A 20826-nucleotide genomic window follows, 5' to 3' on the forward strand; every position below is an offset into this window, starting at 1 on the left:
GAGAAAGTCAGGAACAAGAGTTAGATATCAATAAGGAAGTAAGTGAGGAAGGGAGAGTAAGGAGGTATAAGGAATGAAACGGTACTTGCTCACATTTAGAGATACAGTGCATCCTTGTTTTGAGGAAGAACAGAGCTGGATTTTAACTAGGAAGTATTTCACAGTGTTTTTGAAAGATGGGAGGGAGGGTACTGACCCGATGGATACATGTAAGGAGTTCCAGGCCTCAACAACCTTGTACAAGTACAGACAATGCCCAGCAGATTGGCTAGGATTGTAGACAGACAGTAGTTGTAATCATTGGATCTCAATGATCAAATGGGAAAATAGTTGTGTAGAATATTTCTTAGTGCTGGACAGGCAGATGGACACTGGATAATTTTATAGGTGGTAATAAGTTATGCATATGTTAATTGACGTGGCAGTTCTAACCGATTTAGGCTTTTTCAGTGCTATACAGTAGTGGGTTCTGAAAGGGGTATGTGTTGCAAATTTAGCAACTTTCTTATAGCATTGTTCAAGCTTTAATGTTTGTGAAGTCTGGTGGCTAGTAAGGATGGGAGAGCCATAAAGAAGAGTTAAGTAGTGGCAAGTGTAGTTTTAGTTGCATCAGTGGTTTTCCCTATTTTGCTTATATGGGTTCTATCAGTGAAACAGTAAGTGACCCATCTAACAATATAAGGGTTGGTACCTAGCTGGGTGAGTTTGTCAATGATATCTGAGTGGGGGATAGTGCCAAACACCTTGGCTAAGTCTTGGTAGGCTGTATGCACATATTTCCCTCCTCCAGGGCCTTTGTGACTGTCTCAAAGAAGTTTATCGGGTTTAAAAGGCATGATCTCCCTTTGATAAATTCAAACGGAGTGGGGTCAAGTGTTTGAAGATTACTTATATCATTGTTGATAAGGTTCATGATGATTCACTTAATGGCCTTGGAGATAAGGCTAGTCAGGCTAATAGGTCTATAGTTCCTGGGGTCAGTGGAAGCACCATCTTTGTGCATGGGAAATAACAGTGGCAATTTCCCATTCAGGTGGGATGATGCTGATGTTTAGACTATAATTGAATAAAGTACTCAATGGTGTTGCTTATTTTTGTTTAAGCCCAAGTAGGACACAGCCTGGGATGTTATCAGGTCCCATAGATGCTGTGTTTCTGGCCTTAGAGAGGGTGTTTATGATCCATTCTTTAGAGATGCAAGGTAGAGGACAGGTGGTAGGGATGTCATGGAGTACATGTGGTGGAGACAGGGGAGTGACATTTTCACAGAAACTGTCGACCAACAGGTTAGCTATGTCCACAGGCTCAATATATGTGATATTATTAACTACAAGTTTGGCACAAATTTGGGCATTTCCTTTAAGTTTATAGCTGTCACTAAAGAGAGCCTTATGGTTGTTCCTAGTTGAGGAAGCTAATTTCGATTTACAGTTTGTTTTGGATGACTTCAGAAGAAGTCTTATTTGCTTGGTTAAACTGAGGAGAGAGTGTTTCCAGTTTTGAGCTCACACTCTCTTACTCTTAGACAGCAATTTCTTCCTGTTATTGTAAAGCCTGTTAATACAGTAATACATTACTGTGCTCCTGATGTACAGCACACTGTAGTTGTCTGTTAGCAGCACCTATGTGATACATGACAGTGTTCACTCTCTGAAGAATATCCGGTACTTACGTATTATTGCAACCACATTTTTGCGACAATAACGGTTGCTTCCCGATGTTTACATCTAAATGTTAATGGTGTCACAGTGTCAGACAATGGGTTTCCTTGCACAATGAAGGTTGTTTTGGGCAGGGTCATCATTAAAAAATGATAAAGTTAATGTTGCTGTTTCGGTATGCACTTTGCTGCCAACATGTCATGTAGCCGATTGTAAAGTGCATACACGCTACAACTGTCAGGGCTGCTGTCTTACTGTCTGCAATTGCTAACCACTTTCCCCCATATAGAAAGGCATAGCCACAGGAATAATGGTTTTACTTCACTTTTTTTTTTTTTTTAACAGTTTGTTAACATATGTTCAGGTCCAAATTAAAAAACAGCCACATTCTACAAATGACAAGAAGAAACACTTCATCAGCCAGTAACATGTCTTCTTTACCGTTCTTACTATGTGTAATCAGGAACCCACAGTTGCCTATCAACATCATCAACCCTGACTTTTTACAAGCATTACTATCCCTGGTCTTTCGCATTGCAATGGTTATTGTGCATACAGTATGTTTACATTTTTTTAAAGAAAGTATTGCTTTCCAAAAAACCTCCTTCCTGTGTGTGCGTTTTCCTTGTTCGTGACGGTTCACATTTTCCATTCATCAATAAGAGAGCATGGATGGCAATTGAAGCATGTGTCTGTAATGCACAGCAAACCAGAAGAGGAATTTGGAAAGTTTTGCTGTCCCTGAAGGTAGTCCACAGGTTTTTTTTTACCAGCAATGAGGAGTCTGAACATTTTACAGTGTTTCATGTGCTCATCTGTATTCAACGATGCACGATTCACAACGGCGAAAATGTGGTTGCGATAATATGTAAGTACCGAATATCCAAACAAAGAGCAGCAGGGTCACCACGACAAAAAGCATAAAATAATTTACTAGTAACAGGATAAGCGCTTTCAGAAAACAATTGTACTTATCCTGTTACTAATAAATTATTTTATGCTTTTTGTTGTGGTGGTCCTGCTGCTGTTTGTATATGTTTTACATTTTCTACAGATGGGTATTTGTTTCCTGCAGTGCTGTGTTTTGCTGTTACACTCTCTGAAGAATGAAAATTTTTATTTGGAGTTTTCAGTTGTGACCACTGTGCTGACATCAATTCATTCTTGCAACTTATTTTCCTAAATGCACAGCATGTTGTCCTTTTTGTAAAACCTAAGCCATGATCCATATTAGTACCCCATCTCTGCACATTCATAACTCCCAAGACTTTGACTGCATTCCCACTATACAGTCTCTGGCAAGATGCATTAGCTAGGCAGGTAAGTGCCAGGTTTAGAGTGTGGATGTAGCTTAGAGTTGCAGATTTGAATCTCAGGTTCTCCAGTCTGTGTTCACTTCTATTCCAAGATGTAAAACAATGTGTGTGTGTAATATTGCAAAATACATATGGTGATTCTGTGATGTTCTTAAAGAGAAACATTTTGAGAACCTGATATGAGCAATGTATATTACTGTTATATGAGTATTACATCATAGTTGCTATTTTCCTTTTTTTTTCAGGTGATGAGGATAGGACTCAGAACTGTGCCCTGTGCAACAAACAGATGCACAGGTTGGAGAAGAAGCAAAGGGAGAGAGGCATGTTGATTAGTTTGTCTGTTTTTGTAAATAAAAAAAATCTGATCCTTGTTACGTGCTCTTATTTTGAAAGTACCATGTGTATTACTTATAATGCAGAAATACCCATCATTCACCAGTAAGATAAGTGCAACACTCACACAACACCGGTGCTTACAAGTCTGATTTAAATAAAATATGTTTAAATATCATTTAGCAGTAAGCCATGTTTTCTGAAGATAGTTTTTGAAATGTAGACCACAACCTAAATAACAATCAGATGTGTGTAATTGTCATAGTGATTGTGCTCTTAATGTTTGACATGTAAGCTTTGATTATTATCTCTAAAGCATGTGTTAGTATAAATGTGGTTCTCTGTAATTGAGTTGTGTATAGTTTGCCTTTTTGTATACTGAAAGGATGTCTGTTGTGTCAGTGTTTGTGCTGTTGTTGGCAGACTGTGTTGCATGCCCTTGCATCTTTCTGCAACACCATTAAGCATTTTGTTAAAACCTGCTTGTACTGAACATTTGAGGATACTTCCACACAAAAGCATTTCTTTGCACCATTTCATAATCAGCAAGCAGTATCAGGATGCTTGCATTTTGCAGGGTAATGATTGCTAATAAATTTATGTGGGGCATGTGTCACAGGCTATCACTGTGTTTAGGACTGAACACTATTACTCATTTTTTGTGTTGTGTTGCATTCCTTAAATTGATGTAGGGTCAGTCAATGACCATGTTGCCTGGCTCAGCTGTTTGTTATATGACTTTTATATTTTCCATGTTATTCTCATTCCACTCGGTCTTTATTATAACAATGTCAATTGGTGAGTGTTCATATGACTCATTCCATGCATAGACACATGGACTACATTTGACAATCACACACAAACATAACTGTCCAGGGAACAAATACAAGAGAAAAATATGGAAATACTGATATTCTGTCAGACACTCAGCTGGACAGTTCACTAAGGCATACATCATAGTGAGCAGTACAGGTCCCAGTATTATTGTTATATTGTCATTTCCCAGTATTGTTTTGCAAATAAGAGTTAAGTGGATGTTGTATGAGGTACTGTCAGGGTGTGCTTCACTTACATTGTCAGGCTCTTTTAAGTTTTCTGGCTTTGCATATGCTTGTCATGCTTAATGCTGGCTGATAAACAACTGTTTAGGTCATGTTATGATTGCCACAGGTAAGCTCTATTATGCATGACACTGCATAGCCTTGAGTAAGCTGCTCACATTGTGTGATGGATACAGTGTCTTTGACATATTCTGTTATTGAAAATGTCCAATATTTGGGGCCAGTATGGTTCGCCATCACACAAACACACTAAGTGGTGTTGCACAGAAGTCAGCACCATACCTCTCAACTGTCCAGATTATTGTAGAATGTCCAGATTTTTGCCTCATATTTTTGGTCTGCTCCTCATAAAATTTGTGTTTTTTCTGGAGTTTTGTGGTGAATAAGTGAGGACTGATGTCATTATATAATGAGAGGCATTTGAGTTTCAGACTTCATGTCATTCAGAAAATGCATGCTAACACAAGACCTTGCAGTCTATCAACTTTCTAAGTTTATAAGAGCATATGTAAAATGTGTCCCTATTTTTGTGGCTTTGTTCCCCCCATTATTTATGGATTTGTCCAGATTTTGTGTTCCCAGAGGTTGAGAGCTATGGTCAGCCCACCTACTTAATAATGTATCTGAAAATATACAGCTGTTTTTATTTGTTCCTGTGGCAGGTGGTGTATGTGTAGGGCTGCAATATAGGTGAAGCTGGGTTCAAATCTAGCACACTCCCAATTTTATTAATGTGTCCCGTCAGTTAAAAAAAAACAAATAAAAACAATTAAACATAAATATAAATAACAATGTATGCACATCATAAGGATTATTTTGAGCAATCATGTTACAGTTAGTTGTTAAGAAGTATACATAATGTAAAAGTAGAAATAAATTATTTATATTGTAATAATTAGTTATATGTCACATCTGATGGTACTGATTATTTTTTTCTTACCCAACCCTTATTTCTTTTTTTATTTTTATATGTGTGGTCACAATGTTTTCATGTCATCCATTTTTGATGATCACAAAATGCTTGACACCAGAGGGAGGTAGGCCAATGACTGTGGCTCAGCCTGCCCCCACTCCACCAGCTTCTGCAGTGATGCCCATCATATCTGAGATCCAACCTGGCAGTACTGCTGCTGCTACCCCTGTACAACCTGGGCCTGTACATCAGGTAGTATTACCCCAGCAGCTGGTGCTGTGGTATCCTCCAGGAATATGGCAGAGGTGAGGACTTTTTCACCCTCTAGCAGTTGCCAGACTTGCTGATGTATAGGGTCATGCACAAAACCACTGGTGCATGCCTACATCGGATAGAGAGGATGCTCTATTTTATGATGCAAAGGAGAAAATGTCAAGCATGCCAACAGCCAGCAGAGTAAGGGAACAGTCATTACAGTTCTGCAGGAGAGGACTAGATTTTCACTCTCCTCATTTTGATGGGGCATGGGCATCTGATGTTGCTTCTCTATCCCCAATCATAGTGTCCTCCAACCTGTTGTGTCCCTCACTATCCATGTATCTTGTCTTATTTATCCTGTATTTTTGCATCCACTTCCTCACCTGCCCCACTTACCTTACCCAGAAATATATATGTCCCTTACCCAACATTCCTCTCTAACTGAAGTAAAAAATAAATAAATAAATAAATAAATAAATAAATGGGCATCTGTCCCACAAAAACAATCTTCCCATACATATTTCTCCACTTTGCACACTTGTCTTCTTGACACACTTAATTTGTTCCAATTGGCTACACAACATGATTGCATTGTTGTCACCTCTTTGTCGAGGTGACATCCAAATGCAGCTAATGTTCTGTACATATTTTCATTTTACACTGTTGAAGTGGATTGCCCTGGTTCTTTCCTATCTCCCTCTGGCACATTCCTATATTGTTTTCCTATTCTTCTTCCCCTGCTTACCCCCCCCCCCCATTTCACTGCTTTTCTGTCTACCTTATTTTAACATCTTTAATCTTGTCAGAAAAATAGAAACACACAACACACACAAGTGAAAACAACCCAATGAACCCCTTGAATTTTTGTCCTCTGTGCTTGTGTGGAATTTGGCATCATGCACCAATGTCATGCAATGGTGAATGGCTCCTCAATGGTGTGATTACCTCCGCACAATGCTGCTTAAGCATGTTGCTCTAAGGTAACACACTGTGAAAGAAGCATAAAGAATTATTTAATTGCATTTGTAATACATATTTATAAGTATAAAGTACACCTGGATAAGAACCCTGTATAATCTAGGCTCAAAAGAAATTTCTCAATGTACTTACACCTGCTGCCACAGAGTCAGCTAAGCAGCAGGTATGTTTCTTACAGTCAGTACTATCCAAAGTGCTGACTGGCATGCCTCTCCACTTCAACGTACTTCTGTGGAGGTAAGCAAAACAATAGAGCTCTCATTATTTTATCAATCAAGCAGAGGCTTGCATTTGCTCATTGCTGAACTATGTGCAAATGAGGAAAGTGGTGTAAATGTATACCTCACATGTGCAAACACTTTTCCATCAATCACGTAAACCATCTGCTTGGCAGTGAGCTATGGAAAGAACCGATTAGCATGTGTTACTTATGTTTACTGCATACTTTAGTCTTCATCCCATTAAGGTCCATGTAAAAACACAATCAAAGGGAAGGCATTGTTTAATAACTACACACATATTTACATTGTAGTCATGTGTTACCTGCAACTTTGCACTTCAAACTTGGTCTTTCAGTACTTGTTCCTAAATATATCAACTTCACTACAGAAATAAAATAAAAAAAATGCTTTGTTACATACCACGTGCATCTTTATACTGACAATACACATTCAGATTGCCTAATACTTATATTAATGTGGACAGCTGTTTTCATATAATTTGTAAAGCTGTTTCGTAAAGTATACATGCACATTGGAAACACAACAGCAAATAGTACACTTTGCACACTCATAAATCCAGTAGTATGCAGAAATTTAATATCTTGACACTTGTGCATGGCTACCCATCTATTTCATACAGGTCTCCCAACATCTTCTCTCAAATACTGAATGATGATGTCATCCACTATAACTTGTCCTGCAGCATTGCAAAAGTATAACTTGCGCTGTGGCACTTGCATTAAATAGTCACTTCCCTAGTCAGTGTACTTAGGGTGGTGCTCTAATCTCACTGTGGTCAACTGGTGTGTGTGTGTGTGTGTGTGTGTGTGTGTGTGTGTGTGTGTGTGTGTGTGTGTGTGTGTGTGTGTGCATCTCTAGTCAGAAGCGCATAACTGTATATTCTACTGTCATCAGTACAGTCCAATGGAGAACAAATCCTTTGACAGTTGTACATGAATACACATCCATTTCATTCAGGTCTCCCAACATCTTTCAGCCTTTTGGGTAGATCTGGTGTAGTATTTGTTCTTATCAGTTTATGCAATGATGAAGTCATCCACTACAAATTGTCCTTCAGCATTTTAAAAGGCATACTTGTGCTGTGGCACTTGTATTAAGTACTGCAGTCTGTCAATAGATAGGTAGGGTTTATAATCTTATTCTGAGCAACCTGTGTCTCTGTTCAACTGGTTGACATTCAGGAGACCATTTTACACAAGCATGTAAGACACTGCTATTACCATGCTCTTCTCATCAGACATTGGAGATGTGATCAATTATAAAGTGTTGTCTGCCACTGTAAAAGTCAGACTTGTGCTGTGGTGCTTGCATTAACCATGGTGCTCTGTAACTGGTTAGGTAGGGGTTCTGTTTTCATCTTGTTCAAGTTGGTGCGTGTGTGTGTTTGTGTGTGTGTGTGTGTGTGTGTGTGTGTGTGTGTGTGTGTGTGTGTGTGTGTGTGTGTGTGTGTGTGTGTGTGTGTCTGTGTTCACTTGGTTGACATAAAAAAAAAACATTTTACACCAGCATGTGGTACACTGCTATTGCCAACGTCATCTCACCAGACACTGCTGATGTCATCAGTTATAAAGTGATTTCTGACACTATAAAAGCCATACTTGTGCCATGGACCTTGCATTAAGTACTGTACTCTGTAAATAAGTAGGCAGGGGTTCTAATCTTAATGCAGTCAACTGTGTGTGCATGTAACACTTACTATGGTTACAATTTTAGAATGATATGTGACTACACAGCTAGGTCAAACCCCCCTCCAAACATCTTGTTGTAGCATACAATGATTATGCCATCCTGTATAACATGCACTCTGACAGTATTCAAAACAAACCTGGCCTGTGGCAGTAATATTAACTATTGTGTTTGCAAACTACTTTACCTACACATATAGGTGTTCTAATATGACAGCAGGCAACTTCCATGTCTGCAAATACAACTATCACATTTGAGACAATTTTACAGGGGGGTGCAACTCCACATTCATGTCCTGCACTCCTCACATGTTTTCCTCAGAATACAATCATGCATTCATACTCTGTAAAGTGCAATTTGACAGTGTTGCAGTCAAATATATATGGTGTTGCTACTGTGACATTGCATGGAATTCATATTCTATACTTACATAGGTGTAATGTGTGTGTGTGTGTGTGTGTGTGTGTGTGTGTGTGTGTGTGTGTGTGTGTGTGTGTGTGTGTGTGGTTGATGGTACCTAATGGTTATTGTAGGATCTTTGGACTCAATCTTCATTTCACTACCACTTGGAGAACCTTTCACTAAGCCTCATGCATCCACCATTCTCCTTTTCCTCTGGCCAAATGACATCCTTCCTGCACAGGAGCAGAGGATATCTTCTTTCCAAATATGCATACAAACATCATGAGGTAGTCATTCCGTGAGCCTCTGTAAGCCATCTCCAGATCACTGCAAGTGATTGCTAATTCTGTCATGTTGTAGTGCACATGTCTATATGGACAGTGGCAGGCTGTAATCCAATCCAACAAATATATATATATATATGCACAAAAATGTTACTATTATCCTTAATATAAATATAAGCATTTTTTACATTGTATAATAATGGCTAAGATTTCATGTAGTGTTGAACATTAGCTTAATAATGTCCTACAACCCTATGAACAGCTAACATTTCAATGCTTCTGTCATTGACATGTGCTATATTGAGGTGTAGCTATAGAGTATGGCTACAAAATAGTATTATAGTCTATGCTGTGAGATAATGTATTGATGTCCATTGCTGTCATTTCATTACTTGCTCCTTCTATAACAGCTGTATTAATATGCATCCTGAGAACTGTTGACATGGTATGATACACATTTATGTATATTGTTGCCTTATTAGAACATGTGTTGTTGTAATAGAGGAGATCAACCTTATACACAGTTCACATTTCATCATTACAATGACACTTGCAATATGGCATAAGTGTGCATATGTCTACATATCACTGTGACAGACATCAATATAAATTCATATTGATGATATGGCCACATAAGTTTTGTCTCGTACACATTTTTATGCTGTGATATACACAACCAATGTATCACATATTTTGAATCAATTTCAACCTTGTGGAATTCATTGTATGCACATTTTTGTTGTTATTCCCAAGGATTGTTGAGGTGGTCAGCAACACTATTTTGCGACTATTACCATTTTGTCAAAAAATATACTGCATGAGTCACAAACTGATCTCTATTGTGCCTTGATATAGCATCATGCTGCTCAGACACAGCTTGCCCATGAATCTCATATAGGCATATGTTGTACACTTGATGTAAGCATGTGACATTGATACAGTTGTATGACTCTGTGTTTAGTACCAGTGTGTGGAATGTGATTAATGACCAAGGGTGTACTTGAAGGTCTTTTCACAAACATGTATTCCAATAAATGTGAAATGTTAAGGGGAATACACAGTTAAACACAAATTTGTATGTGGATGCCACCACACATACCCAACTGGAGGAAATAGACAATATGCTAGCTGACAGTTTGTCTCCCACATCACCCCCTATTGTCACCGGCCATCAGCCAAAGTATACATGCAAACATTAATCAGTTTGTATTCTAGGGAGGGCAGCTCCTCTGTGTACCCTCTAGAGCTAGTAACACAGAATCAATGGGCCCTACCAACATCACAGGTTGTCTATAGTGCGAATCAAAACATAGACCTACCAGATACTGTTGTATCCAAACTTCAAAACAGCCTCCAGACAGCCTATGTTCACATAGAAGGGTGTAACTCAACATGCATCATTCCGACTGGGGGGGGGCATCACCTGATGCATGCATGTGTAGACCCATCCTGACTCTCCTCATCTGTGAGGTAGATCAACAAGTCATCATGGACCTTTTCTAAAAGGACACAGGTAATATTACACCTGTGTACCAAACACATGTGATTTCTTCAGGCTACATCATGTCTGTTACATCTGTTTGATGTCCTCAGAAGGTCAACAAATGCATGCATTGTGGCAGCACTATCATCCTGCATAACTTGACCTGTCTTAAGACATTTGATACAAATCCACACTGAGGTATTACTAAGAAACATGTGGTCGTAAACACCCACATTACCAAATAGATAGACCACTGGATCACATACGTGACAGATAAATATGAAGTTTGTAAACTGACATGGATCTAGAGTCCAGTTATCAGGTCTGTACTTCAGCACTCTGTGCCATACCCTTTCCTGTTCATTACTGAAGTCTCAGTCATCCAGAATTACTTGCATATCCTTTGTCCAACCAGCTTTGTGGAGGACTGCAGATTGTGGGCAATCATTGCAACCAAGTGTGGTATTGGTATAATATAGACAGTATTGACATACTACCACAGCCATGGTGACACAGTAGATGAGAAAAAATCATGAGGGGTTAGTTAAGTTTTAAAAGCAATGTTGTTGTTGTCTTACGGCTTTTCCCGGTTAGGGGTCGCCACAGCGGAACTCCGGTCCGCTAATGATTGGCAGTAGATTTTCACGAATGCTGAGGTGCCAGCTTGACATTTAACCTTCAGCGAAGGCACACCCATTTACGCATGTCTTTCGAACGCCCACCCAACCACAGGGAGGACATGCAGACACCACACAGAAGGCACTCCCCGCACTCCAGCCGAGAAACAAACGGGAGAACCTGTTGCTGTGAGGCAACAATGCTACTGCTTCACCACTAATACACAAGCAAATTATAATATAGACAGTACACCCCTATGAGCTGACCAAGTGGTATGTGACTTGCGTACTCAGGCAGAGGGTTGGGAGGGTGACCTAATGGTTAAGGTGTTTGCCTTACAAACACAAGATGCAGGGTTTGAGTCTCACAAGGGATAATTGGCTAGACTTAAAATGGCTTGGAAGGGCAGTTAGCTTAGTACTAATCTATGAACCTATGGTATGCAGAAAATCCACCAGCATGTGCTCACAGTGACAAATACTCCCTTGTATGTAACACAACTCAAGTATGTGCAGGGCGTCTACATCAAAGGGCATTATAGTTCCATAGTTCTCGACCCTCATCACACCAATACTCATACATCCATCAGAAATTACATTTTGAGGAAGGTGTGCTTGATTCCCTTCATAGATCGCTGACAAATCATGACAGCTGTACAAATGTGTTCTTGCAGAATCATCTCTAATCACTCACAATCACATACGTTTTGTCAAAGACATGGGATTAATGGTGGTATTATGCTGATATGGTCCATGATTGTACATGCTTGTTTATACTTTTCTCCACTAGACTGTTACATTTTGCCCCACTTGGATGAGACCTATGGTGACATAACATTAATTTTGAGGCAACTCATTTTACAGAGCTTCACAATATCTACATACCCCTATTGTATATACCATTCTTGATATATGTCCTGTCCATTGTTCATGGCAGGATGCTTATATCACAAAGAATCTTCTCCAGTGATATGTCACCTTGTGTGACAGTCACATAATATGCAATAACTGTGCAATCCATACTGTATCATGTAGATATGTGACTAGAGTTCATGCTACCCCTGTCTTCACTGACAAGCCCTCATCTGCTGTACATTACCATGTTTCACCTGTCCTCTTCCCTTATGTTTATTCCTACAATTCATCTGTGTGTCTCTTTTCAATATGCACACTTCTCCTGATATTTATTTATAATGCAGTCTATGTACCCTTATTGATCATTTATGAAAAACGTTTATTCAGAATGCCTAAAACAGGTTTCTTCAATGCTCTGCACTGTATACACTTTCATATAATGTGTTAGAACTACATACATTGTTGTATTAATAATGCTGGTTGTCACTGTGGCTTTCCAAGCAATCCCACTGACCTAGTTTTCCTATAGGTAAACAAGTACACATGTTTGCAGATGTTTGTGTTGCTTTCCAAGATTTCCTGGCCTGCAACACTGTTGCTGGCCTTGAAAAGGTGCTTGTTTATGTTTAACCATGGTGTGCGGCATGCATATGTAATTAGCACTCCTGCTCACCATGCAAACATGTAAACTCAGCATAGGCTTAGTGTGAAGCATACACAAAGTTTATTGAATCCCCAGGGAGGACTTCCTTATAAATATAACTATTTAAGTGAATGTAGACAATAGAGGCAGAGATAACAGCCTTAGCAGTCTGTCCATGAAGAATTACAACATAATTTTTTCAGGTCATCAACTAGTTAGAAAAGGTTTGCTTTTTTAAAGGTTATAAACACATAGCTATTGAAATGGCAACTACAATGGAAGCAGTAACAGGCAGGGAAACTGCACTGAGAACAATGTGCACAGAAATCAAAGCTACGAATACAGAAATAAGTAAGACACAAAGGTAAAGAACAAAGGCAACTGCAATAAAAGGATTACCAGGTAGGGAAAGTGTACTGAGGACAATATGCATAGAAATCAAAGATATGTATACAGAAATATGCAAGGGGGAGGGTGAAGGTTCAAATTGTACTAAGATAACTTATTTAAATGTGCTTATGTCATATGTAATAATAAAATTATGCAATATGGATGTCATAATAATTAATGGTAGTCACATTTCCTGTAGAAATATACTTAAATAAAAACAGACATGATAGCACAGGATGTGAGTTATACAAAGAAATATTGTAACAGAGGGGGGTAAATGAGATATGAATGTGAATAACATGCAGAGTTGAGATGATAGATAGCAAGGATAGTAGATATATTTTGGAAAGGGGATATTTGCATAGCCTGCAATTTGTCAGTATAACATGTTGGAAATAAGAATCTAACCCATGCCATCAGCGTTACCATTGAGCTGTATACTCAGAAATAGACTGCATACTCAGAAATAGACATAACACATGTGTGAGGAAGATTGCCCTTGAAAGGAATTTTGCACTTTCATATTCTAATCGGTATGGATCTCATATGTGGCGTATGGCCTTACAAGTCATCATCATTATCAGCCCCATTTTTCTACATGAGGTTGGGGTGTCATGATAACTGTCATCATCTCTCTTGATTAAATACTATGCTCCTGCCTTCCTCGACACTCATGCCTTACACAATCCATCCACCTCTTTGCTGGACACTGTTTCCTCTTATCTTCTTCCTATCTGCCCCAAATCCTTTTCTTCAGATTGTCTTCTGTTTTTTTGCACGTGGCCAAACCACCATAATCTCTTCTCTTTGATCTTTTATGCAATTGGAGCTACTTTGACTTCTGCTCTTATGTCCTCATTTCTTAATATGCCCCAGAGTGTGCATCCTGCACCACTGTTTTTTACACTTTACTTTTCAGTTTCTTTGGCATTCTTCTGTCATTACTCATGAGACTCTGATTTTGACCTCTTTATTCAGACTTCCCGTCTCCTTAACCACCCCTTCCAGATACTTAAAGCTGTTAACCTATTCCACTATCTTCCCTTCCATTACAATTGTCAGCTTCTTCTGAGATCCCATTTTGCTGCCATTACTTCTGTCTTATCTGTATTTAGTTTTATCCCATGTGCCTTCAGTTTTGCATTCCATTCCCCTATCCTTTACTAAAGTTTTTGCTCAGTCTGTCTGTAATCCCACATCATCTGCATATAGCAACTTTATTGATCTGTACCTCCGACCTGTTTGTTAATGTAGTCTATCATCACAAAGATAATCAGCTGGCTCAGAGATGAACCCAGATGTACACCTACTCCTACTGGGAACCACTCTGTGAGACCGAACATGTTCATACTTAAGTTATTGGGTTTTTATACATAGCCTTCCCTAATTTTACCAATGTTTCTGGGACTCTGATCCACTGCAGTACTGTCCAAATCATATTTCTTGGGACCTTGTCATATGCTTTCTCCAAGTCTAGGAATGCCCAGTTGGACTCTTTCCTCATCTCTAGCTTCTTCTCAACTATCTGTCCCATTGCAATCATTGAGAAAGTTGTGCTGCATCCTGATCTGAATCCAAACTGCTAGTCTCCCATCATACATTCAACTTTTTTCATATAAATTTATCAATCACCCTTACCAGAACTTTCACTCAATGTGACAGGAGGTTGATGCCTCTGTATGGACCATAGTTGTGGATGTCCCCTTTGTTCTTGTACACTGACACTGACATGAGTATGCTTATTCTCTAGTCATCTGGGATATGTATTTCTCTCCACAATGCTATGAGAACCATCAGAAGGGTCTAACATTGATGTGGACACACTCTACAGTGTAAGAGTTTCTCCTGACTGCTAGTTGAGTGAGAAAGTGTAAAAGCTAACAGAGACCACCAGTACATAAGGTCATACTTACCTGACTCTATACACAGACCCTCATATACAGTTGAATGTTGTGAGATTAGAAGCCATACCTACCTCAGTTAGGCAATCTGAAGGACACAGTTCTTAATGCAAGCAACACCGCTGAAGCCTGACAGCTACACAGTGAGAGTGCACATTATAGAGGATGACATTGTTGTGTTGCAGAGAAGATGCTTTTGGGAGAAGGGTCTGTCATTGATGTGGACTCACTCCCAGTGTAAAAGCTTCTCCAGATTACAAGTGGAGTGAGGCTAGCAGTATGTAAGGTCATACTTACCTGACTCTATACACAGCCCCTCATAAATACAGTTACACATTGACTGCTGTGAGATTACAACTCCTTACCTATCTAGCTGCACAATCTAGAGGACACAGCACTTAAAGCATGCATCATTGCAGATGTCTGACTTACAGTATGAAAATGCACTTTATAAAGGATGACATCATCACTGTGTTGCAGCAAAGATGATGTTGGAAGCATAGTCTGACATTCATGTGAATTGACCCTCCATTGTAAAAGTTCCTCCAGACTGCTAATTGAGTGAGGCCAGCAGTACATAAGGTTATACTTACCTGCCACTGTATATAACCAGTCATACACATACAAGTTGACTGTTATGAGATTAGAACCCCCTACCTCTCTAGGTTAAACAATTTAGAGGGCACAGTACTTAATACAAGCCCCGCTAAAGAAGTCTGATGTACCTTGTGTGACAGTGCACTTCATAGCAGATGACATCATCATTGCGTTGTGAAGAAGACAATGCACTGGGAATGGTCTGACACTGACACCCTCTAGTGAAAAAGTTTTGACAGACTGCTAGCTTACAGAGGCAATCATTACATAAGGTCATACTTACCTGACTCTATACAGAAACCCTCATATACATACAAGTTGACTGTTGGGAGATTAGAAACCCCTAACTACCTACGTTGCATAACCTGGAGAACACAGTTCTTAACACAAACACCACCACTAATGTCTGACAGCTATAGTGTGAGAATGTACATTATAGAGGATGACATCATTGTTGTGTTGCAGCGAAGATGCTGCTGGTAGAAGGATATGTCACAGATGTGGACTTACACCCCGGTGTAAAACATTCTCCAGACTGCATCTCAAGTGAAGCCAGCAATATATAAGGTCATACTTACCCGACTCCAGAGCTGGATCCAGTACTAGGCGACCAAAGCAGTTGCCTAGGGCTGAGAGGAGACCTGATTGCCGAAGGACTGTCACACTTTTTAATTACAAAAATAAAGATGTATTTTATTTTTAAGGGTTTTCTGCTTTAAAAATACCAGTCACACACACACCTGTTGTATCTGTGCATGCATCATCACACATACCTCTTGTTCTTCCTTTCCTTGCACACATAAGTTAACATTCCATTCCTTACATTCTTATGCTGCTTCTTCCCATTTAGGGATAACTGGTGGTTAGTTAATTTGCTCAGGCTGAAACCCTGTACCTTAGTTGCAGGGAACAAGAGCCTGAATCTCCGCCCTAATGTGTTACAAAAAATGAGTTTCAATGAGTTGAGTATCAAGTGCATTTTACAAGGAAATGAGAGCTTCAGGGGGAAGATAAGTTTATTGCTGCTCATTCTAATTCTGTTTGCAATGTTCAACTGTTGCTTAGCAAATTACGAATATTGTGCTAAAATGGTGACTGTGGTAAAGAATGTAAAAGCTTTGATAGTAGCACAACAGGTAGCATTATTGTCTTTAATACAGGAAGCTGTCAGTTCTACTCCCACTACATATAAAGAGATTGCTAATACTGTGTTGTACTTTAAAGGGGGTAGGGTCTGCAGTCCCAAGTATATTCTCCTTTGGAGAAGGTGCCTAGTAGCTATGAACCTGTTGTCAGTTTGCCATCTGTTCCCTGTTGCAATGTTACAATCTTACAATTGTTTAATGTAATTCCAAAAACACATAAGAGTGAACCAAAACAAAGTGGCAGTCAAAAAACAAACTTCAAGAGAAGTTAAAATCTGCAAATTTAATAATACATAAGTGCTTTCGCAGTAGTCAAAAATGCTGCTTTTTCAGACATTAAAGCCAGACCAAACATTGTTCAATTTTAAATAGAGAAACCAGTAATGTTGTAGTCAATCACATGAAAAAACATGTCAATATCCTAGCAATAAGGTAAACCTCAAAAGAGCTATAAGAAAACTAGCCTACTAATTTGAAGGCACAGCATAATAAAATAGCATAAAAACACAACATACTAAAACAGCATGAGAAAAACAGTAAGAGAAAACATGCATAAAATGCTAAATAAATGCTTACTATAAAGCATGGAAATGCATATATGGAAAACATATAAAAATACATAAAGCATGTTCATAAATGTTAGCTACAGCATTATTGGTTTCTCTCTCTACTGCGAAAGCATGTATGTATTACTAAATTCCCAGATTTTAACTTCACTTGAAGATTGGTCTTTGACTGCCACTTTGTTTTGGTTCACTCTGATGTGTTTTTAGATTTACTTCTTTCTTTTGAGTGAACCATACATCCTTTTTGCCTTGGCTGTTGTGTATTTATTTTTTTAATGTAAAATAGGGAATTTATTCTTCAAAGGCAGCAGATACTGAATTTGTAGACAAAACACTGAAATATAAAGTTGTTTGCTAGCAGCAACCTCTTTGTTAGTTAAATATTTATTTAATGTGGAATTATTTACATGACTTTTACTTCTGTGGAGATTGTACAGATTGACTGAAATTCATGGATTGTAGTGACAGAAGTTTGAGTAAACTTTTATTGATGACATCTTATGAATTATGCAGTTTTGTTATTATTGGTTCATATATTTTGTTTTATTGCTTACTGGAAAAATGTTCAGACTACAAATTTAAAACACACGCTAGCAATTGCTGCTATATTATACAAGGAATATAATGTAATTCAATCAGGAAAGTGAATCAAAGAACACATGCATGCATGCATAGTCCTAAAAATATATACAGGGGACTTATGATTTAAAAAACAGCCAAAAGGTAAACTTTACCCACCACTGGCCAGATGAACTTTCTTTGAATGTGGGTTTCAATGTTGTTTCAATGAATGTGAGTTTCAAGGGCAAAGACGTTTTAATGCTAAATCTGTTTTCATTGTGAGACTATATTGTTTTGTTTAGCAAATGCCTATCAGTGTTTGTGCTATAAAATCTGAAATAAAAGTTTTAAATTAAATCCAAATGATCATTGTAGAAGTAAAGCAGAAAACAGTATGTGCACTGAGAGTTTTTAACAGTGTTTATGGCAAATTGGAAGAAATATCCAAGTAATGTGACTCTGAAATGGGTGCCGAGGGGGTTATGGAAGGAGCCTGGTCCATTACCCTGCTTAGGGCCCCATTTGACCATTTTCTGGCTCTGCCTAACTCTATACACAACCCCTCATACACTCACATAAGTTGACTGCTGGCAGAATAGAACCCCCTACCTATCTAGGTTGCACAATCTAGAGGATACAATACTTAATGCAAGTGCCCCCGAAGAAGTCTCACTTCTACCATGATAGAGTGCAGAGAACTTACAATTAGGTTCTCTTTCTTTATCAGAGAAGATATTGTGCTGTTGAAGTTTTTGGGCAACATTATATTTGTGGATATGAAGGTGTAAGTGCAATCCTTTGATGAAAAATAAATACATATGCCGGGCTTAGGTCAACTATGTTGTCATTAATGTATATAGGAGAACTGAGACTGACATGTACCTGTTTTACATGATGGTGTATACATGAGACACACACATTTGATAAACACAGGATTTGACAATGACACAACCATGGCTCATTAGGCAAGGATGATGTAATGTAAACATTAATGAATGCTACTGATATTAGCAATGGTTTTTGCTCATGCATGGGCAATGTGCACTGTCACTACAAAACAATCCTAAATGTTCTAATGCAGTATGGCTAAGTAATAATGAAGTATGTGTGCCAAGGATTTATGTGTTTGTATATCATTAGGGATAAGTAATGATGAGGTATGTGTGCCAAGGCGGTATGTGGTTGTATATCATTAGGGCTAAGTAATGATGAAGTATGTGTACCAAGGCTCTATGTGGTTGTATATCATTAGGGCTAAGTAATGATGGGGTATGTGTGCCAAGACTCTATGTGGTTATATATCATTAGGGCTATGTAATGTACCATTAGGGTGATATAATGATGAAGTATATGTGCCAAGGCTCTATGTGGTTGTATATAATTAGGGTTAAGTAATGATGAAGTATGTGTGCCAAGGTTCTATGTGGGTGTATATCATTAGAGCTCAGTAATGATGAAATATGTGTCCTAAGACTCTATGTGGTTGTATATTGTTAGGGGTAAGTAATGATGAAATATGTGTGCCAAAGCTCTATGTGGTTGTATACCATTAGGGCTAAGTAATTGTGTAGTATGTGTGCCAAGGCTCTATGTGGCTGTATATCATTAGGGCTAAGTAATGGTGAAGTATGTGTGTCAAGACTCTATGTGGTTGTATACTATTAGGGTTAAGTAATGATGAAGTATGTGTGCCAAGGATCTATGTGGTTGTATAACATTAGGGTTAAGTAATGATGAAGTATGTGTGTCAAGGCTCTATGTGGTCGTATACCATTAGGTCTAGTGCCAGGGCTCTGTGTGGTTGTATATCAGTAGGGCTAAGTAATGATTAAGTATGTTTGCCAAGGCTCTATGTGGTTGTATATCATTAGATCTAAGTAATGATGAAGTATGTGTGCCAAGGCTCTATGTATTTGCATAATCTTAGGGATAAGAAATGATGAAGTATGTGTGCCAAGGTTCTGTGTGGGTGTATATCATTAGAGCTCAGTAATGATGAAGTATGTGTCCCAAGGCTCTATTTGGTTGTATATTATTAGGGGTAAGTAATGAGGAAATATTTGTGCCAAGGCTTTCTGTTGTTGTATACCATTAGGTCTAAGTAATTGTGAAGTATGCATGCCAAGGCTCTATCTAGCCATATATAATTAGAGCTAAGTAATGGTGAAGTATGTGTACCAAGACTATATGTGATTGTATACCATTAGGGCTAAGTAATGATGAATTATGTGTGCCAAGGCTCTATGTGGTTATATATAATTAGGGCTAAGTAATGATGAAGTATATGTGCCAAGGCTCTATGTGGTTGTATATCATTAGGGCTAAGTAATGATAAAGTAAGTGTGTCAAGGCTCGGTGTGGTTGTATATCATTAGGGCTAAGTAATGATGAAGTATGTGTGCCAAGGTTCTATGTAGTTGTATATCATTAGGGCTAAGTAATGGTGAAGGATGTGTGCCAAGGCTCTATGTGGTTGCATATCATTAGGGCTAAGTAATGATGAAGTATGTGTGCAAAGGCTCTATGTGGCTGTATACCATTAGGGTTAAGTAATGATGAAGTATGTGTGTAAAGGATATATGTGGTTGTATAACATTAGGGTTAAGTAATGATGAAGTATGTGTGTCAAGGCTCTATGTGGTTGTATATCATTAGGTCTAGTGCCAGGGCTCTGTGTGGTTGTATATCATTAAGGCTAAGTAATGATTAAGTATGTTTACCAAGGCTCTATGGATCTAAGTAATGATGAAGTATGTGTACCAAGGCTCTATGTATTTGCATAATCTTAGGGATAAGTAATGATGAAGTATGTGTGTCAAGGTTCTGTGTGGGTGTATATCATTAAAGCTCAGTAATGATGAAGTATGTGTCCCAAGGCTCTATTTGGTTGTATATTATTAGGGGTAAGTAATGAGGAAATATGTGTGCCAA

The sequence above is a fragment of the Protopterus annectens genome, chromosome 1.part1, assembly GCF_019279795.1.
Source record: "Protopterus annectens isolate FY-2018-M chromosome 1.part1, PAN1.0, whole genome shotgun sequence".
Classification (NCBI taxonomy): Eukaryota; Metazoa; Chordata; order Ceratodontiformes; family Protopteridae; genus Protopterus; species Protopterus annectens.